General features: G+C 39.3%; 1 long non-coding RNA gene across 1 annotated transcript in view; it reads left to right on the top strand.

Annotated features, from left to right (window-relative positions):
* Positions 1 to 22,467, top strand: part of LOC115944897 (uncharacterized) — a 42,112-nt gene that overhangs the window by 11,923 nt on the left and 7,722 nt on the right. Inside the window, exon 2 of the long non-coding RNA XR_004079398.2 lies at positions 5,340 to 5,416. This is a non-coding gene — a long non-coding RNA (uncharacterized LOC115944897). The remainder of the gene's footprint in view (positions 1 to 5,339; positions 5,417 to 22,467) is intronic.

Below are 22,467 nucleotides of genomic sequence, written 5' to 3'. Positions count from 1 at the left end.
AGGTTGTTTGATATTTTTCTTCTTGAGGTACGCCTGTATTGCTATAAATTTCCCTCTTGCAACAAATTTTGCTGCATCCTAAAGATTTTGGACTATTATATTTTCATTTTCATCTGTCTCTAGATATTTTTTATTTCCTCTTTGATTTCTTGGTTGACCTATTCATTGTTTAGTAGCATGTTATTTAATCTCCATGTATTTTTGTTCTTTCCAGATTTTTTATGGTCACTTTCTAGTTTTATAAGCATTGTGGTCAGAAAAGATGCACAGTATACATTTAATCTTTTCAAATTTGTTGAGACTTGTTTGTGACCTAATATGTGATCTATTTTGGAGAATGTTCCATGTGATCTAGAAAAGAATGTGTATTCTGCTGTTTTAGGATGGAATGTTCTGAGTATCTGTTAAATCCATATGGTGTCCAATGTGTCACTCAAAGTCATTGTTTCTTTGTTGATTTTGTTTGATGGTTTAACTATCCATGTAAGTGTGGTGTTAAAGAACCCTACTATTATTATATTGATTAGCTCCTTCATGTTTGTTATTAGCTGCTTTATGTATTTGGGTGCTCCCATGTGGATGCCTAAACATTTATAGTTGTTATATCTTCTAATTTGATTGTTCCCTTTATGGTTATATAGCGTTCTTCTTTGTCTCTTGCTACAGTCTTTGTTTTAAAGTCTGTTTTTTCCAATATAAGTATTGCTACGTTGGCTTTTTTTTTTTTTTTCACTATTTGCTTGGTAGATGCTTTTACATCTCCTCATTTTCAATCTGCATGTGTCTTTAGGTCTCAAATGAGTCTTGTAGGCAGCATAGAGATGAGTCTTACTTTTTTATTCATTCCGTCACTTTATGTCTTTTGATTGGAGCATTTAGTCCATTTAAATTCAAAATAAGTATTGATAGGTATGTACTTATTGCCATTTTGTTTCTTGTTTTATGGTGGTTTTTGTGGTTCTCAGTTCCTTTCTTTTCTTCTCTCATGATTTGCTGGCTTCCTTTAGTGATATACTTGGATTTATTTCCTTCTCTTTCTCTTTATTTCTCTCTTTGCATATCTATTACTGGTTTTTTATTTGTGGTTACCATTTGGTTTATATATAACATCTTATGCATATGGAAGTCTGTAGTAATTCGATGGTTGCATTCTAAAAGCACTAAATTTTTATTCCTCTCCTTTGACATTTTAGGTATTTGGTGTCATGCTTTACATCCTTTTATTTTATGAATCCCTTGACTGATTTTTATAAATATACTTAATTTTACTGCTTTTGTGCTTCCTACTTTTCTTACTCTTGCTTATGGTCTTTCCTTTCCACTTAAAGAGTCCCCTTTAACATTTTTTTGTAAGGCTGGTTTAGTGGTGATGAATTTCTCTAACTTCTGTTTGTCTGGGAAACTCTTTATATCTCGTATTCTAAATGATAGTCTTGCTGGATAGAGAATTCTTGGTTCTAGTTTTGTTTTGTTTTTCTTTCAGCACTTTGAATTTATCATTCCACTTTCTTCTGGCCTGCAAATTTTCTGCTGAAAAATCAGCTGATTGCCTTATGGGGTTGCCCCTTGTATGTAACTGTCTTCTTTTCTCTTGCTGTTTTTAAAATTCTCTCTTTAAGGGGCACCTGGGTGGCTCAGTCGGTTAAGTGTACAACTCTTGATTTTGGCTCAGGTCATGATCTCAGGTCGTGAGATCAAACCCCACATCAGGCTCTTCGCTCGGCAAGGAGTCTGCTTAAGATTCTCTTTCTCCCTCTCCCTCTGCTCCTCCCCCACTCATGCTCTCTCTCTAAAATAAATCTTTAAAAAAATAAAAATAAAATTCTTTCTCCCTACTTTTAGCTAGCTTAAATGTCTTAGTGTGGACCTCCTTGGGTTGAATTTGTTAGGATCTCTCTGTGTCTTTTGGATCTGGATATCTGTTTCCTGCCCCAGATTTGGAAGCTTTCAGCTATTATTTCTTTAAATAAATTTCTTTTCCCTTTTTGCTTCTGAGATCCCTATAATGCAAATGTTATTACACTTGATATGTCACTGAGTTCCCTTAATCTATTTTCATTTCTTATTATTTTTTCTCTCTTGTGTTCAGCTTGATTACTTTGCATTACTCTGTCCTCCAGGTTGCTGATCCATCCTTCTGCTTCCTCTAGTCTACTATCTATTCCCACTATGTATTTTTAATTTCAGTTATTGAGTTCTTTATCTCTGATTGGTTCTTTTTCATGTTTTCCATCTCTTTGTTGATGATCTCACTGAGATACTCCACTCTTTTCTCAAGTCCAGTGAGTATCTTTATGATCATTACTTTAAATTCTCTATCAGGCATATTGCTTATCTCCATTTTGCTTAGGTCTTTTGCTGTGATTTTGTCCAGTTCTTTCATTTTGGGACATACTCTTCTGTCTCCTCATATTATCCAACTCTCTCTGTTCCTATGTGTTGGGAAAGTAAGCTATGTCTCCTGCTCTCAAAAGTGGTGGCCTATGAAGAAGAGGTCCTATAATGCCCTCCAGTGCAATGTCCAATGTTCACCAGAATCTGGCACTTCAGGGTTTCTCCTATGTGTGGAGCATGTACCCTTCTGTTGTAGCTAAGCTGCTTTTGCTTTTAGTCCAGTCATCTGTTATAGCTCTTTTTGCCTGTTGTGGGCAGGGTGTGGTCCCTGTGTTGTTAGTGGGCCAGTCTGAGGCTGCCTTGGGATTGATTTGGGTCAGACCGGGCATTTGCCAGACCTACAATAGTACCAAATTTCAGGGCACTCTCCTTGTGTTGTCCCCTGGGAGGCTTTTGTTGGTGGGTAGTGCCTGCAGTCAGAGCAGATGTCTGCCCCCAGCCTACTGTTGGGGCCACAGTGGGACTGGTGTGTGTGGTTATTTTCCCCTATCCCAGGGCAGGAATCACTTTGGAGTGGTGCTGGCCCCTGTTGAGGTTGCTTGCCCACTGTCATGCTTGTGGAACTGCTTTGGATGGACTACTGACGAGGCTGAGTTGGAGGGGGCAGGTCCACAGAAGAGCACAGGGGTAGGGCATGTGGTGTTAGCAATGTTTTAGTGAGTCTGCTATGGGGGGAGACCAGGAGCCAAGGCCTAGCTGGATGGGGTGGATTTGAGGAAGTTCGTGGGGTAGGCATGTTGTTAGCATGCTAGGTGGAGAGTGTTGGTGTTGTGCTGATTCCCATCAATGTCCATGTATCTAGGCTCGGTGATGGAACATGGAAATGGCACTTAACAGTTCTTTTGTTCTTGGAGAAGTCTCCCATTGATCCCTGCTCCTCCAGAACATGCTCTGAGAGTAGTAAACAAATCTCCCCCCTGTATACCTTAGGTGTTTTTCAAACTGCTTTTATGCTGTATCTCAGTGGGGCTGTTTGTTATGCTGTTTCTTTAAGGGCAGGGATTCAGTTTCCTTTTGCCCTCCAGCTCTCCCAGAGCTGAACCCACTGATTTTAAAGTTCTAGATGTTAAGCCCCACTGATTGTGAGAACGTGTGAAGTTAAACCCCTTTGGTTTTCAAAGCCAAATGTAATGGGCATTTGTCTTCCTAGTGTGGGTCCCCTGTGCCTGGAGTATCTGGTGTGAGGTCGGCTCCTCTCTCCCCTCTCCATGCCCAAGGCATCCGTCACTCCCACAGACAGTCCTGTGGGTCCATTTGGTTCCCAACTTCATCTCTGTCCTTCCTACCCTCATTGATGTGGACTCTTCTCTACATTTAGCAATGGAGAGTTTGTTCTGCCACTCTTGGAATAATTATTTGGGTTATTTACACTGATGTGGGTAGTATCTAGGAGTATCTGTGGGACAAGATGAGCCCAGATCCTCCTACTCTGCCATCCTTCCCAGAAGTCAAATATAAAATAATTTTTAATTTTTTTTCTGGATATTATGCATATTTTGACTGGATTCTGTTACAGTTTCCAATGAGGATTTTTGTTTTGTTCTAACTTAAAGCTAATCATCTTGCTTAGACTTAAGCTTCCAACTGTTGGGTGGCATCTGACATTTCATATTTTTCTTTAAAGATTTTATTTATTTGAGAGAGCGAGTGGGAGGAGGAGCAGCGGGGAGAGGGAGAAGCAGAGCCTTTGCTGAGTGCAGAGCCTGACATGGGTCTGGATCCCAGGACCCTGAGATCATGACCTGACCCAAAACCAAGAGTCAGATGCTCAACCGACTGAGCCACCCAGGTGCCCCAGTGTCTGACATTTCAGTACAGGTCTTGGTTTTTTGTTTTTTTGGTAAGATGTTTTGAGTCTACCTGATGATACATGATTCAAGCTTTAGCCAGAGATTTGGGCAGAGATTTACTTAAAGCTTGAGATCCCATCTCTCTGGTTCTCTCCTGTCTAGGTTTTCTCCCTCATTATTCATTGGCTGTGGTTTCTCAAAACTCTAGACTAAAATGAATGTGGATTTTCTAGCAGAGGTTTTGCCATTCTATATGGGGAAGACTGTGACCTGCCCTAAGGCTGAAAACTATAATAAATGAAAAATCTATCCAATGCCTTTTTCTTCTTTCATGTGTTGACACCCCTCCCAGAGCTCCATGTTTATGTTCACTCTCAAGGGCCTTCAAATAATTATGTTTTAGGCTTTGACCAGGTCTTACAACTGTTGCCTGATGAAGGGCTGGTCCCATGCAATCTTATTCAGTCAGGATGGAAGTGGATTTTCTCCCACATTTTCATTACTTGTTTTGTAAATTAGTGCTTTCTCCCCCTTTAAAGTTTGATTAGTTGCTAGTGATTTGTTTATGTTGCTTCTTTTCCACCTTCCAGGATTTTTTTTTATTAACTTGATGTTAAGTTTTTCTGTTCTCTATTCATTTTTTATATCTTTAATTTTTTTCCTTCCTTGTGCTTTCTTTTTGTCTTATTATTCTTTTCTAGTTTTTATATTAATGATTTCATTTTGTTATTTTTTAGTTTTATATTGATTTAATTTATTTTTAATTTTTATTTTCACTGCTGTAACTCTTTAGTGCTTCATGTTTTCCTTTGATTATTGCTTTAAAAATAGCTCCTAGATTCTGATATGTTCATTGATCTGATTTCCATTACTATTATTATTATTATTTTAAATATTTTATTTATTTATTCGAGAGAGAGCGAGGAGGAGAGACAGTGAGAGAGTACAAGCAGGGAGGAGAGGGAGAAGCGGGCTTCCCACAGAGCCAGGAGCCCGATGTGGGGCTCGATCCCAGGACCCTGGGATCATGATCTGAGCCGAAGGCAGACGCTTAATGACTGAGCCACCCAGGCGCCCCCCATTACTATTATTTTTTAATTGCTGACATCTTCATCATTCAGGAGTTGTTTAATAAAATTTTTTTTCAATTTCCAGATTGTATTTGGCCTCAAGAGAAATGTGTGCAGGATTTAGAAGGTGGAAATGAAGTGGCCATTTTTATGCTCAGATGGGTAAGTGAGGAACTTAAGGTAGTGTGGCACACATGTGTGGTCCCTCATCTGCTCATTCAGCTGTTGACATGGGCAGCATATAACCCAGCTCCTCCAGCTCCCATCAGATCTTCTGGTTTGGTTTCTCAAATCCTGGTGAAGGCGCATGTGCCACTTTATCGTAAAAGGTACCAGCTTTTCCTGCAGGTCTCCAGCATCATTGAGGTAGTTCAGAGACAGACTCTGGTTCCAGTTTGTCTTTATAGATTCTGGTGCATTTCCATAAGTTACAGATTGCTCTCCCTGTTTCATAACTATGTCAAGTCCAACCCAGCCTCAGAGGTAACAGTTTGTGTAGATTTGTCCACAGGTCCCACAATTGGGCATTGTCTATTATTTATAATAAATCTCTTGTCCTATATCACTCATGAAGATAGCTTTTCCAATAAAACCCTGATATCAAAAATTGGTACTGGAAGTGGTTCCAGAGGAACAAGAACCTTGAAGATGGGTTCTCTGAATTGATTCTGTTATGTGTATATGTTATTTTGTTGTTGTTGATGTTCTGATTAGATTGAAAATCATTAATAACCCTCTTTCCAGTGGTCAAGGAGACATTGATGGTTCATGATATACATCAGCAAAATAGTTACTTATCACCTGTAGACATCTATAATGATATGCCTATAGAAGAAGCACAGCTTTGGCAGATCAAGCAATTGCTACCATAGAATATGTTAGAGAAAATAAGCATAATGAAGTTGGTTGATGGGCTATTTCAATGTTAGTTGAAGAACTTGGAGAAAGAAAATCCCTAGTTCAGGTTCTAGTTAATGATTTTATTACATAGCTAACAAAAGTCCCTTATTTTCTGTAGCTTCAAGGCATAGAATTCTGAAAACCAAACTTGATTTTTAATCCTGAAAGTGAAGTAATTGTGATACAAATTGAATTTCCAATCTCCTGTGGTCTCCTGTGTTAAAGTGAGGCTATTAAATGTGAAGGAGAGCTCTCCTACAGGCAGACTCTGATAAAGATGGGGGGGCTTTTCCTATTTTTTGCCCAGTATCCTTTACTCATAAAAGCAGCCACTTATGTCCAGTCAGGGGAGCTGGTCTCCTAAAGTACCTGCAATGACCTACTTTGATGTAATCAGAATAATTTCATAATTCCACAAGCTCAGGGACTTATGATCCTCCATAGGAACTGCCCCCACTATGTCTCATTGTTTCTAGTCCTTTAAATAGACTCAAATAGTAGCAGTCCTTAGAGTATAAAGTACTAAGTGTAGCCTTTAAGGAGGTCTAATACACATAAAAAGAATTGTAGATATTTGCAATTAGGATTTACTGTTGGATTGGGTCTAATATATTGCTATTAGTGAATTAAGACACAATTTAGTATTTAAAACATTGGCATGGGTGATTGGCATGCATCCTAACAGTTTGCTTGCTTTGGTTGACTAAAACTTGTATCCAGTATAATGAAGATGAAATGCCAGACTCTCCTTGTTATGCTGTTAAAAAGAGGGGGGTGCGTATTCAAAGGTTTAGGAAGATGGGAGTGCTACAGTAGAGTAAGGCTTGCCCATCTAATCCCTAAGTGTATCCCCCAAGAGGGTCCAGAAGACACTTCCCTCACTAGAGGTGGCATCTCGTGGCTCTTCTCTAGAGGCAGGTTCTATGGTGGGAATCACTGCTGACAAACTGGCTTGCCTGATTTCAGTGATGATGATGGGATTCCGTGGTGGCACTACTCACCAAAGGCAAGAAATGTATGAATAGTGGGATGAAAGGCAGGGCCAAAATTAGTACTAGGAACAGTCTCACCGGCAGAAGTCTTTGGTATTAGCTAGTAGATCCTTCTGTCTGTAGAACTGATCTACATGGACAGCCTACTAATGTTTTACTTCCTTTGTATAAGTAGAAAGCTCTAGGATTGGTGAACAGAGGACTGAATGAAATCATGGCAGTTACCAAATGGAATAGAAAGTTTAACAGAACTAGGACCGTAAAGGCACCATTCCCAGCTACCTCAGGTTAGGAAGTACCTCTCATAGTAACGATGTCATGGGGATCAAAACAACCTGCAATTGAAATTAGAAAGCAGTTGCAGAAGGGAACTATTGATGATAGAGCAAAACCCCACATTGGTGGAAGAGCTATTCATCTGGTGGACAAATCATGTCTCAAGGTTATGAGATGGTGCTGCAAATATTACTTATCATGCTGGGCCTGTGAGATCAGGAATTTCTTGGGCATTGAGTACATATTGGAGGTCCTGCTGATGTGATTATGGACAATGCAAACAGAATATTGAGCAAACTGGAGGATATTAGGAATGGTGGAAAAGACAACATATCTAACCTCACAATCCTTGTGGAGCGCTAACGTCAGAGACCTGCTGCTTTTGAGGTTGTCAAAACTGCCAGTAAATGAACATTTTCCAGTTGTAGTCTTGGTGAGGACTAGCCCTACTGAGATTTCCCTGTATCCTGATAAACCTTGGGTTTTTTTCATGTCTAATAAATCTTCTATAACTCTTTGAGTATAACTACATGAGTAGTGATTTAAAATTCATCAGAGATCTGATTTCTGTTCAGCACAATTACCTGATACTTTGATGTAATACAAAAGGTATCAAATGTGTAGTTATCATTATGCAGAAATTAATCTATTGTGGCTGTTATGGACTGCATGCTTGTACCCCCCACTCCTAAAATGCATACGTTGAAACCCTAATCGCCAATGGAATGGTATTAAGAGGTGAGGCTTTTGGGAGGTAATTAGGTTCCAATGAGATCATAAGGGTGGATGAGATGAGTAGCCTCCCCAGAGAAAGAGAGGAGAGCCCCCCCACCTCATGTGAGGATATAGCAAAAACATAGCTGCCTGAAATCTAGGAAGAGTACTCTTACCAGACACTAAATCCACCAGCACCTTGACCTTGGACTTCTCAGGCTCCAGTACTGTACAAAATAATTGCTCATTGTTTAAGCCACCCAGCCTGTGGTAATTTGTCATAGCAGCCCCCACTGACAAATACAGCAGCATAGGTCATGCTTTGTTCTGTTGGACTATTTATTAAAATAAATAATAATTTAAATAAGAAACTGAAGACAGGATAGTTCAATTTGAGTCCCTGGATAGGAGAAATATGTGAGAGATTTTGCTGGAAAACCCAGAGAGCCAGTTCACATTTTTGTGAGCTCTACCCAGTTAATCAAGATACTGATAGAAAGACCACATGTCTTACATATTTTCTACATTGCCAAGATATTTTATTCATTACCCATACTTACTATGCTTAGTGTATATTGGAGTATCACTAAAAATGAGCCCATTATGCAACAGGATGACAGAAAATAAATCTCCCTCTGTTGCATGTTACCCATCTCTCCCTACTAAGGTTTCCTTCTCAAGTTGACATTTTAGGTAGCCAGAACATGATCAGACACTTTGTACACAGTCTGTACCCACATTTTCTATGAGCCTTTATACAGCTCATATAAATACTGGAAGAAGTGTCATTCCAGTCTCAAAGATTTTTCTTGACATATAAGAACTCTCCTCTCCCTACTTATCATCTTGAAGTCTCTCTTTTCTCCACTCTCCTAAAATGTGAGGAGAGGCTTCTTCCAGAAGATTATTAAAGTTTGTTTTGCAGTCCACTGGTTGGGAATGAGATTTCCTGGTGATTTAATTTTGATGTGTTTCCTAACTTAGGTTTAATTCTATTCATCCCAATAGATGTCAGAGTAAAGAGGTCCATGTTACTATGAATATGTATTCTAGTACTCTGAAGTTGATGATATTTTAAATTATTTAATACAGAGCATTTTCTACTCTAGTAATTTTAATGACCCATATCAACCATAGAAATTTCGAGAACAGTTGCGTGAAACAGAACTATCACTTGGAAAAGGCAAGCTGTGCACTAGATGTTATCCCATGGGGCAGCATCACACTGACTAATATTTCATGGTTCAAGGGCTGACCCCAACTGACTCAGAGATGGAGTTATCAGCATACTAATAATGGATACATATGACAGACTGAACTCAAATTAACCATGTTAGAGAGCTGAAATATAAAATCCTGACTGCCGTGTATTAATTATAGTGGTGAAAATAAGTATATCTCAGGCTGCAATACTCCCTTTGACATGGCATTGATTTTCTTCCTGTATGTAGACCTAAATTGGGTGTGGATATCTTCTCAGTGAGATTGGCCCTATCAAGTCAGCGGGGTTGGGTGTGGTAGGTAGGTGTTTTTGCTTACGTGTCTCCCTCCCCTGGGCATGCTCATATGGCAATGCTCAGCTCTCCTTTCTCTACACTGACCATCCCTTCTCACTTCCCCCACCAGCCCCAAACTCCTAGTTCTGATCAACACACACTGGTGGCTGACATCAGTCTTGCACCCCTCAATTCCTTGAACTTGTAGCCATGCTTTTTAAGCTGCCTCTGCGTATGCCCAATTAAAACGCTAACTTTGTAGCTTCACTTGCAGATGGTAGGCATTTCTTTTTAAAATATATTCTGAATTTCTTGGAAACTGCCTCTCTGTAGACTCTAACTGCTAGTAATAGGTAAAAATAACTTTACATAATTGATTAGAAATTGAAATATGGTAACTTGAAATCTGAAAAGGAAAACTTAACTAGGAATTATAAAGCAAAGTTCATGAAAGTTAGCCATTAAAGAAGCTGAGTTCAGGGTAGATGGCAGAAAAAAAAAGCAAAAAACCATCATCATTCTTGGAAAGAATGTGGCTTCTTTTTGGGAACCACACATTTATTACCAAAACTAGACAAAAGACAGTAGAGTATAAAAGGTGAGAAACCCATATTAAAAACCTTTCCCACCCTATTATTAATTTCTAATGGGGAAAACAAGGGCATCTCAAACCAGAATAATCACTTTGACATGGAATTAATTTTTCTTTTCTGTAGAGATTAGTATCTATTTCTTCAGACTAAACTAACTTTATCCATCACATAGATAGTAGCTGTGAGCTCCTTAAAGTCTGATGGATAAGGGGCCAGCAGAGCCCAGGGGACTATCAAAAATCCTATTCCAGAGAAGAACTCTTCCTGCTAAGTGGAAGAATCCTAGCCCCAGAAAGTGGACATTAAAACATAAAAACAGGCTTTGGGAGGAAAAGTAAAGAATATAAACATTCATCTATGATTCCATTTAATGTTTGAATAGAATTCTCTCTCTTTTTTTCTTTTTCTTTTTTTGTCAGATGCTCTAGTGTCCTCTAGACTTACATATCGACATAGCCAAGTCCAGCAGCACGGGCGAGTAATCTTCAACAGTCCTGAAATTCATACTACCTAGATTTTTATTTACTTACTTACTTCCTAATTTCTTACTTAGATATCTTTCTCTTCATTTCTTTTTCCCCCAATTTTGCCACAGGAAGGCCTAATCTCAAGAGTTGAAATACTATCACGTATCTTGAGGTATCTAAGGGAGAAGTAATCAACAACAAATCATTACAAGGTATCAGTTGGTATAAAGGTTATGAAAACTTCTGAGGCTTCCTTCCTTCCATGTTCTAAACATCTGTTTTCCCTGATTTTTAAAAATTATTATTTTGAGTCGAAGGAACTTTGGATCTTAGCTAGTTTGTCTCTCTCTTTTAAACAACTGCCATCTACAACAGGTAAAGATGCTTGGAAGATATGTTTATTTTCTATTTTTTCTATATAGTATGAAATAGCATAAAAAATAATCAAGTTTATATTCATTTCTTAAGAAAATTCAGAAGTTTGACAACTCCAAGCATTGACAAAAACAGAGTAATGGAAATTTCCATTCTCTACCAGTGGGGATATAAATTTTATAAACCGAATCTGCAAGAATTTAGTTGCTTTAGAATCCCAAGGGCCTGTCTTGCAATTCTTCCCCTGAGGTTTGCAATAGCAGCCTACAGTGGTGTGTTTTTTTGTTTTTTTTTTTTTCTCACTGCTGACATACATATTCAGGGCTGTAGTTTTTGCTTGATCCTAATGCTCAGGCTTCAGGGCTGCTTATACCAAAGCCTGGCCCTGTTGCTAAGGCCTTTTCTAAATAAGGTCCCGCTCAATGTTGACAGTTCTGTGTCACCTGGTAAATGAGCCAGAGCTGTGTGGAATGTTTTATCTCCATGACCCTACGAGGAAGACCAGGCCCTGTGCTTTCTTTATTGTAGCAAATGGAAGCTGAAGCCATTAAAGTATTTTACTTTAGAGTGGTAGATATCCCAGAAGCCCCCTCCCAGTGGACCCCTAAAAGCTCCACCAAAGTGTCAGTTCCCTGAGTTTTCATAGGGCTTACCTTTCACTCTCCGGAGCACGAGTGCTCACCAAGGTCTCCCACATAGGAGCCACCTCTTGTTCCTCCTGCCTGATTTGCAGGGTATCATTGACATAATAGATTGGTTTGATTTTTTTTTTTAATATTTTATTATTTATTTTGGCAGAGAGAGGCAGTGAGAGGGGGAACACAAGCAGGGGGAGTGGGAGAGGGAGAAGGAGGCTTCCCAGGGAGCAGGGAGCCCGATGCGGGGCTTGATCCCAGAACCCTGGGATCATGACCTGAGCCGAAGGCAGACGCTTAACGACTGAGCCACCCAGGCGCCCCGATTGGTTTGATTTTTGTGGGCTATCCAGGTGGCCCCCATCAGACTACTTCATGACAGACTTCAATACAGTCCTGAAGCAAAACTATGACTGAAGAGTGTCAAAGTCATAAATGCAAACTGATTATCTTTTCTGATTGGAATCAAAAAGAACACATTTGCCAAAGCAGTGGCGGCCCACAGCGTACCGGAGGCATCATTCTTCTGCTCTGACCATGATACCAGGTCTGACACAGCAGCTTCGGCTAGGGCTCCTCCTTGGTTAAGCTCGCAGTAGCCTACAGTAATTTTTCAGGAGCCATCCTGTCAAAGGAAGACTGGCTAAGTACCACCACCCACTGTATACTTTAGGTTTCTAATGGTGGCACTTATCTCCGCTGTCCACCCTGAGGATATAATATCGTTTTTGACTAACTATATTGGCTGTAGGAGGAGGGCAGGGTCAGAGGTTTCCTGTGATACTTTTTACTGGAGGTCAGTGACCCAACATGGGGGTTACTGCCATTGCTAAGTATATTGATTCCAAGTATTCATTCTGGAATTGGAAAAATGACCACTGGATGGGTCTTGAGATAGAATGGGCCCATTGTGATCTGATTTTTATCCAAGGCACCGTGTTTTCCTTGTTCCCTTAAGCCCCCACTCAGGCTGGGGTAGAGGGCTTGATGTTGATGATTTAGATCTCTAAGTATCAATGTCAAGTCAGACACTTTGTCAGTATTTCTCAAAAATGTCTGGGTATTCTCTTGTCCTCAGGGTAAAGTCAACCTTTTAAGTGTCTATAGATCCATTTGGGGAAGGACTAAAAAATCATTAAAGTATTTTCTTGGCACAGTGTTGGCAGATTCTTTCCATCTAGGACCCGGATCTGTCCAGTCATTGGGTTCTGAATATTAAAATTAGTTCAGATTTAGAAACTGAACAAGGAATCATAACTACTTTGGGGGCAAACACCCTCAGCCTCCTGCTTTTCTATTCTTACCTTTTCCTGGTTGTAGATATTTAACATCACCCTTGTTGACTGCCTTGTCTTAACCATTTGGTCTCTAGGAACACCAGACTCCCATTATTATCTCTCAAACTCCCTGAAGGTAAAGTCCAGTTGGCTGTCCCTCCAGCCTTGCTGGCCATTAAAGTAATTGCAACCTTCAGGCTACTGGCTTTTAAGCATTGACATCTGGCCTCTACTACTTGGAGGCCTCACTATCCTCTTGATATTAACCAACCCAGTCTGTGACCAGTGCGAAATCTGGTACCTTAAATGTCACAGAATTCAATGCCAAAATTGCAGAGGTATTGCCCCCAAGCTTGCATATTAGATGAGATTTAAAAAAGCCATTCCAAAGTTCTGTTGGGCCAGCAGCTTCTGATAATGCTGTGTTAGGACTGACGCGTGGATCCTGTGGTCACTTGCCTATTGCAGTGCCTTTATTTTGGCTATAAAATGGGCCTTTGTATGAGGCAATATTCTGAGGGTTGTAATTCTGGCACTCTATGAGCCCTTGCATAATGAGGGTGACTGAGAAGGTGAAGGCTTATCTAAAATGTGAATCCATCCCAATGAAAATGACTTGGTTATATCCTCCAGGATGCACCGTTCCAATCTTACCTGCCTGCATACTTCAGAGCCGCTGTATATATATGTACACAGAGAATATTTTGGAAGAATACATATGAAAATGTTAACAGTAATTACCTAAAGAAAATATTGGAGGTTTATTAATTTTTTCCTAATATATTTTCATTTTGTTCAATTTATGTTAAAAAATGAGAACAGAGCTCCTACAAAGAACCTAGCAAATGTTTATAATACGTTGATAATTTTTTAGGTAGGTTTTCTTTATCTTATTTCCCTGGTCTGCAATTCCTGGATTAAGCTGATAAAACAGTCATTGCTCTTACTGTAACAATAATTTCAGGATTTTGTCTCATCATTGAAGGGAAAACCATTCCTTTATATTTAGAAAAGAGAACAAAAATATTGATAACAAAGTACACATTCTTAACACAATGAGAGATAAGACAATAGGAAATAAAATGTGCCAAAAATTAGAGCTGTGTAAAAATGTATGTTACTCCTCAGGAACAACTGAGTGTTGGTATTTGCATTTCACCTACAGAAGGCCATTGGGGGATTTATCTTCTTACCTTGTGTTTTATGGCTTTTACTCAATAACTTCCAGAAGTAATTTACATACAAATGGCAGAATGGATTCCAGTGGTCCTTATTTAAATATGGCTAATTATTATAATATATAGCCATATAACTTTGAGTATATATAATTTTCATTTCATATAATGGGTAGAAGGTGGATAAAATATAACTATTGATACAATGCTTTTGTTCTTTAGTACTGTCACTGGACAAGTTATTAACCTGTTTGAATCTTAGTTTGACTATGAAATGAAGGTATTAATAGCCCTTCTCTCTCAGAATTGTTATGATAATTAAAGAGATAATCCACAGTAAGCATTTATAACAGTGTTTTGCATGTAGTAGGCACTCAGTAAATCAAAGTTATTAATACTGCTTTCAAAGAGTTCTACATTTTCAAATCCATTGTAAGATTTGATCTATAGGAAAGGAAAATTATTATTAATATTATCCACCCGGCAGAGATTGCCGTATCTGCAAATGTGTACAATATATAATTGTAATTACTAACTTTCTATCTCTTAAAAAAGGCTGAGCCTGAGAAATGTTATCAGAAGTGAGTATTAAGGAATGAGATGATAAATTAGGAGAGTGTTAGCTGGGGGATAGATTTTGAATCCAGTCTGGACAGACATGTAACATGCCTTTTTTGTACACTAAAAATCTGTTGGTTGAATTAATGAACAAATCCGTGTATGAGTGAGAGAGTAACAGCTAAAGAAGTGGGAGGGAAGACCACAGTTCCACTGTTGCAAGGAGGTCTAGCATCACACCCAGAAGAAGCCCCGGGGACCCACCCAGGCACCAGGGAGAAGATCCAGTGGTGTGTTCGCAGGTTGGCAGGAAGGGCAGCCTAGCTTTGGAGAAGAAAGGCCGATCCTAGCCTGATAAGATAGTGAAAGGGTCCCCTTAGGAAAGAATTGACAACAGATTTCCAGCAACACTCGGGGCTTGCCTAGGATTGTAACTTCCATTGGAATAGGGTTCTTAACTAATGGGTACCTGAAGTATATTTGGGGATCTATGACATAAACAGGAAAAAAAAAATCATGTTTATTTTCACACACATCTCTGAAAGGAAATTTGATATTTTCTTCCATGGCAAATATGGGCAACAAGCCACAACAGTATTAACAGTATTTGGGACTGTGTCACAAATAGAAAGCACAGATTGTCTCATTGTTCCGGCTTTGCAGATATCTACAAGTATCTTTTGTTATGTATCATGTTAGAGATTAGACTGAACTCTCGACCCTGTTATTTAATGGGTAAATAGTGAAGCAAACTATTTCTTTTTTTTTTTTTGATTTTATTTATTTGACAGAGAGAGACACAGCGAGAGAGGGAACACAAGCAAGGGGAGTGGGAGAGGGAGAGCGAGAAGCAGGCTTCCCGCTGAGCAGGGAGCCTGATGCCGGGCTCGATCCCAGGACCCTGGGATCATGACCTGAGCCGAAGGCAGACGCTTAACGACTGAGCCACCCAGGTGCCCCAAAGCAAACTATTTCTAAATTAAACTTTTTTTTAGTATAGTTTCACTGTATTGCAATATAATTGGAATCATTTATAGTCCAATGTACTTTATTTTAAGCCTAAAAACACTGCTCTGTGAGGAGGTCCATAGGCTTGTCCAGCCTGCCAAGGGAGTTCATGGAACAAAAAAATGTTAAGAACCCTAACTTGAGAACAAGCATCTTGATTTTAGTGGTCTCAGTGCTCTATCACATTATTCTCTACCAGTCTTCTGGTAAAGGGCTCCATCTATAAGCTCTCTTCTCTAGGACTCTCACTTGGATAGCTAGCACAGCTCCTGTTGGTGCCTGTGTGGCTAAGATAAGGTGTTACACACCTTTTCTATTGTTTTTTTGTACTCTGTCCTTTGCCCATTCTCTTCCATTTAAATGACTTCCCCTATCTTAGCGCACACCCGGAGATCAAGGGGATAACGTCAGGCAGGTAGGGATGATTCAGAACGGCTTAAATCTGGAGGCAAAGATCTCCACACAGGGATGAGAGCTGCTGAAAGGAAGGGACAGGAGATAGTAGGAGGGAGAGTCCGGCCCAGCAGACAAAACCCAGCACTCAGCGGCCAGAGGATATAGGTGTAGGCCACAGGTTGGCCAGAGGCTAGAATCAGGGAAGTCCAGGAAAAAAAGGGAAAATGTTTGCTGAAATGAAGCCCAGAGAATATGGTAGCAAGCACTCTAAGATCAGGCAAAATGCAGACTCCTACCCTGATTCACATCAGACAAGTCTGTCCAGATATGGTAAGAGATTCAGAGCAGGACTATATCTGGATGGTGATGATGTGGTTGGAAGGGGAGGGTAAAAAAACAGAGCCTAGTTTATAAAGGCCAGAATACTGGGCTGACTTCAAGGGAGTCCATTAAGGATGTGGTGGAAAGGGGTAATAAAGTGGAGACTTTATCTCAGGTGTAAGGCGTGATCCGTGTCTTACACATGGGACACAATGTGAGTGGCTTGCCGGTGAGCATCTTACTGGTGAATCAGAGGACCGTTAACAAGGTTCATATTGGGACTAAGTCTGCTGGTCAAGGTGACCTCATTCATGCTAATAGGAACGGAGGGCTATGAAGTCAGAGAACCAGGAAGTTTGTGACAACTGGTCAGCTTTCTAAATCTGCCTTATTCAGTAAGGGATAGCTATCTGATAGTAGGCTCCCAAAGCATGAAGCAAAATGTGTTATTAAATTAGATCTCTTTGGATCACAAAGAAAATAACAAGGCAACAGTGATAGAAGAGAAAAAAAGAGAAAATGACTGGGTGGCCAGAGGCAAAATGTATGCGAGATCCAAGTGGCCTTCATTATTTCTCAGTTGGAAAATTCCAGTAACTTCCTAAATTCTCTCTCCATCTTAAGTGCTTTGTTATTCAAATTTATCTTATAAACCACTTTCAGGTGACAGATTAAAATCCTTCAAGTGTAAGCACTGTTACTCACACCAGTCTCCTACTAAAAATACAAGTAACTCTTCATTGTCTAACAGGCTCCTTTTCTTTGCATTCAAATTTTTGTACAACGTAGTTCCAGCCCACGTCAGTGCTTATTTCCTGGTATTCCTTGTTTTTAATAGTTTAATATTAAACATAATGAAAATAATTTATGAAATATAATGCTTCATTTTTAGTATTTTCTTTTTATTTTTGGCAAATATGCCCATCTTAGAAGAATTGTTCTACTTCATTTTTGTGTGATTCCGATAGGCTGCCAATCTGGAAACTCCAACATAATGGGAGTGCCATGTTGCCCAGGTTGGGCCAACCAGAGTCCTGTCCCAGGAGGAATGTCCCATGAATGCAGGAACATAGAGGGACCAAAAATGATTGGAACGGAGTCATGTGAGGAACTCTTGGGCTGCTCAGACGTTCAGAATATTTGTCTTTTTTGTGTTTTTTAATGCTCCTCTATCCTCTACCCTTCCCTAGCCTCTTCTAGTCAGTTCTTTGAGCCCCTGAATATCCTTTCAAAAATTTTCTTTGCACACACACATTTCATTCAGTTTAAGAACAGCAGTGTCTCTTGCTTGCAACCAAAGAACATCAAACGATGCAGAAATCGAGAACAAGAGTATAGGTGAGGCTGTTAGGTGTAGAATAGGGTATAGACCCTTGGAGATGCTGGAAGTGTGTAGAGTTAATTATCAAGCTGAAATGTCATAAAAAGCAATTGGATTGACATTAATATCCTAAGCTGGGAAATGAAGGGTCCATGATAGAGAGTGAAGAGCTGGTAAATGAGCTTATTGAGGGGACACTGTGGCCGACACTTTTAGGAACAGGTGGCTTTTGCAGCAGACCCGGCTAAATTAAACCAAAGAAATGATGAGCTCAAATGTTAACATTTTCATTTTGAGGCATGGACTCAAATCCAGAGTCTTCCTGCCACCAAGCATCTCTTACTAGTTGTTATGGGGCTGGGATTGATGAAAACCAAACTGAGAGATGGGTCATTCAGTTCATTAAATTAAATCAGGTCAGGGGAGAACTTTGCTACATTTGTTATGTGAATCTTGACACTAATGGATAGGAGTTGTTCAGCAGTTATGTTGGTAAGGATTTGAGGAATCTGAAGAAACCTGAACCTCCAAAGCCCCTGCCAGACTTTGTACTTTGCCTTCTTGGTTGAGGAAGCAGGGACTCTCACAGGAGAAATTAAACAACTCCTCTGGCGCCCACACCTCACTGGTGCTGCCCTCATTCCTGTTACTCTGGTGAGTTCTTCCTCCTTTTCCCTTGGCTTCCTGCATCCACAGGCTCCCTGCTGTTCATGGAATGTGCTGGAAACATCCATCTGGAGCTTTGCACTGGCCCCTTTACAGAGCTCTTTCTGCCTGGAATGCTTTCCTTGCAGGCAACCCCATGACCTGCTCCCTGACCTGCTCCAGGTTTTTGCTGGCTTGAGTGTCCCCTTCTGTGGTCACTGTATTCCAAATGGCAGTGTTTACCCAACTCTATGTATTGCCCTTCATGGTTTTATTTTCCTCCATGGAACTTAACACCATCTATTGTGTGTTTTACTTTTTTGTATATTTTGCGTCCGACAAGGTCCCCAGTGAATCCTGTTTCCTGGGATTCACTCCCTGTGTAGATCCCACCTCTAGAATCTGAGCTGGCCCTGACTCATTTTTACCATTAGAATGTGGCAGAAATGATGCCTGGCCAGTTCCAGCCCTAAGCTTTAAGAAGGCTTGGTGGCTTCCAACTTTGAGCTTTGGAGAGTTCTTTGCTGCCAGAATACCGCTGTAGTCATGGTCCGGGTCCTTGGAAGGAGTGTAAATTCCATGAAAATAAGTTTTTTGGGGAGGCGTTTACGGGTTTGGTTTTTGTTCTTTGCTGCATCCCTAGCACCTGTAACAGAGCTGAGCACTTAATAAACATGCTTAATGAAGGAATTCACAGATTAGTTGATGAGTTTAAACTAGTCATAGCCTATGGGGTAAAATGTATCATCAGAATTTGGAAGGGGCAATATACCCAAAGAGGTTTTCAGGAATTAATTAATCTATATTAATCTATACAAGTAACACTGAATAGTATTTCTTCAAACACATTTTAGAGATGCACTTTATAGGAGAATGGAATCTTATTTTGGATATCGTTAAGTGTCTTGATAAGAATGCATTCACCAGAAAGTCTGAATTCAATTTCACCAGCACTGGTTATGTTTCCTAGTTTAATTAATATACACCTAAACCAAATGCTCCCCCAAGAAAACTACCTTAGATGCCCAGGTATCTTTTAGCTTAATGTAGAGGTAAGGAATTCAGAGGTTTCAGAAATGCTTGATGAGAGCGATTATACACATCTTGCCCACTCTTCTGGACCACTTCTCAGAACAGGCCTCTCCTCTATCTCCCTTCATCCTTGGTACCAGACAGTAGTTTGGCAAATCTCTAAATAAATTGGTAAGAATTTTAATTATTAGCTGTGACTACCTTAAAGGCATACTTTTGGATTTAGAAGTCTAAAATTCATAGCACTTATTGCAAGCATCTCAATTTGTTGGTCATTTATAGTAACTATTCATGTAATTCTCGAGAATCTCATAAACTAAGATGCTCGAAGATGATGACTTTGTCCTGGGTTTGATGGATCTGACAATCAAAAGACAGAGGAAAAAATACTTCTCTGTGATTATTATTTTATGTAACCTTTGTATCTCCACTAAGGGCAAGTCGAGTGTATGAATATAATCACTATGCCTGCATGGTCTCTAAGGCAATCCCTCTTTCCGCAGAAGTTTAGGAATATGATGTCAGGATTTTCTGTTTTCATTCTTTAATGTAAAATGTATGGCTTCCATGCACATTAAAAAAAATATATATGTGGTGATAATCTAGACACGTAATCTCCTTCACCAACCCCATGGGTAACTTAATACAGCAGTTATAATGGTTACATACGTAGGAAGTACATTGAGCAATGCTCTCCCTGTTAAGGTTTTTGTCCCCTAAAAGAATCCCTTCACAGAAATCAGATATTGAGAGCTAATTGGATTTTATTGTTCTTTTCAAATTAAAAAAATAAACACATGTAGGAAAAAAGTATCCTCTTGCATTCTGTCTGCCTGATTTTGGCAGCTAAGATTTAATGGGAGAACACAGTAGAAAAACATGGTAATGTAGGGAAAGACATGGAGAGAATTTTCTACATCCAAAGATGTTGACCTTTTTTTTTTTTTTTTTTAGAAGAAGATTAATGGGGAAAAAGCCCTTTGCTTTACTCCATTAGAAAATCTCATTACTAATGGTTGATGAAGTTCTAACTTTTATGTTTGGGAACTATTTTTAAATAATTCAATTTGTGAAAGATAGTATTTTCTGCTGCCTCATTCAGTGCTTCTAAAGCATATTTACCCCAGGTCTTGATTTAAAGAAGTTATAAAACAATTAATTTAAGACTTTCAGGAACATGGAGCCAAGTTGCATATTGTGAAAAAAAGTATGTGTTTCTTATTCCTCAAGAAATATCTGTCTTCTCCATGGCAATGTAGGCTTTCTTTCCTCAAATAAACAACCACAAATGAAATTAATTTTTTTTATACCCACGCATTCTTACCAATACAAGTTAGTAGAACTTAACAGCTATTTAGAACATAATTGTGTTTGGAGTTCCACTCCTACCGACTTAAGAAGTTAGGATGTCATTCCAGGCATATATAAAGTCAAAATGTCTTTATCCCAGATCTTTTGTCTATGTAATGAGTGTGACAGCATTCACATATTCAGGATAAATCAGAAAGTCTACCCCAGGGTAGAAGTGTGGAGGATACAGTCACTGAGCTGAACAAGGACATTTTCTGGTCACTGAAGGAATGTTTTTGCTAGGGTTTTGGATAGGCTGCTTTGTGCCCTCCTAATCACTAGAAGGAAACCTTGTCTTCACTGTAAGGCCATTTAAGGAATCACAGCTGTTTTCTTTTTTTAAAAAATTTCATTTTAATTCTAGTGTAGTTAACATGCAGTGTTATATTAGTTTCAGGTGTATATGTAGTGATTGAACACTTCCATACATCACCCAGTGCTCATCACAAGTGCACTCCTTCGTCCTCATCACCTATTTCACCCCTCGCCTCTCCCCTCTGTAACCATCAGATTGTTTCCTATAGTCAAGAGACTGTTTCTTGGTTTGTCTCTCTTTTTTCCTTTGCTCATTTGTTTTGTTTCTTAAATTCCACATGTGAATGAAATCATATGGTATTTGTCTTTTGCTGACTGACTTATTTTGGTTAGCATTATACTCTAGCTCCATGCGCGTCGTAAATGGCAAAATTTCATTCTTTTTTATGGCTGAATAATGTTCCATTGTGTGTTTGTGTGTGTGTATACACCACTTTTTCTTTCTTTTTTAAGATTTTATTCATTAGAGAGAGAGAGAGGGAGCACAAGCAGGGGGAGCGGGTTAGATTTACTCTTAGGTATCATATTATTTTTGGTGAAATTTAAATGGGATTGTTTTCTTAATTTCTCATTCTTCTGCTCCATTATTACTGTATAGAAATACAATAGATTTCTGCACATTTATTTTGTATCCTGAGACTTTTCTGAATTCATTTATCAGCTCTAGTAGTATTTTGGTGGAGTCTTTTGGGTTTTCTATAGATAGTATCATGTCATCTGCAAATAGTGAAAGTTTTACTTCTTCCTTACCAATTTGGATGCTTTTTATTTCTTTTTGTTGTCTGATTGCTGTGGCTAGCACTTCCAGTACTATGCTGAATAAAAGTGGTGAGAGTGGACATCTTTGTCTTGTTCCTGACCTTAGGGGTAAAGCTCTCAGTTTTTCCCCATTGAGGATGATGCTAGCTTTGGGTTTTTCATATATGACCTTCATTATGTTGAGGTATGTGCTCTCCAAACCTACTTTGTTGTGGCCTTTTATCATGAATGGATGTACTTTGTCAGATGCTTTCTCTGCATCTATTGAAATAATCATCTGTTTTTTGTTTGTTTGTTTTTTTATTATGTTAATCACCATACATTACATCATTAGTTTTTGATGTACTGATCCATGATTCATTGTTTGCATATAACACCCAGTGCTCCATGCAGAACGTGCCCTCTTTAATACCCACCACCAGGCTAACATATCCCCCACCCCCCTTCCCTCTAGAACCCTCAGTTTGTTTTTCAGAGTCCATAGTCTCTCATGGTTCGTCTCCCCCTCCAGTTTCCACCCCTTCATCTTCCCCTCCTGCTATCTTCTTTTTTTTTTTTTTTTTTAAACATATAATGTATTATTTGTTTCAGTGGTACAGGTCTGTGAT

The sequence above is a fragment of the Leptonychotes weddellii genome, chromosome 12 (genome assembly GCF_054177405.1).
Source record: "Leptonychotes weddellii isolate Sample4059 chromosome 12, ASM5417740v2, whole genome shotgun sequence".
In the NCBI taxonomy this organism is placed as follows: domain Eukaryota; kingdom Metazoa; phylum Chordata; class Mammalia; order Carnivora; family Phocidae; genus Leptonychotes; species Leptonychotes weddellii.
The sequence above is the reverse complement of the archived record's forward strand: the minus strand, read 5'-3'. Positions and strand labels throughout refer to the sequence as shown.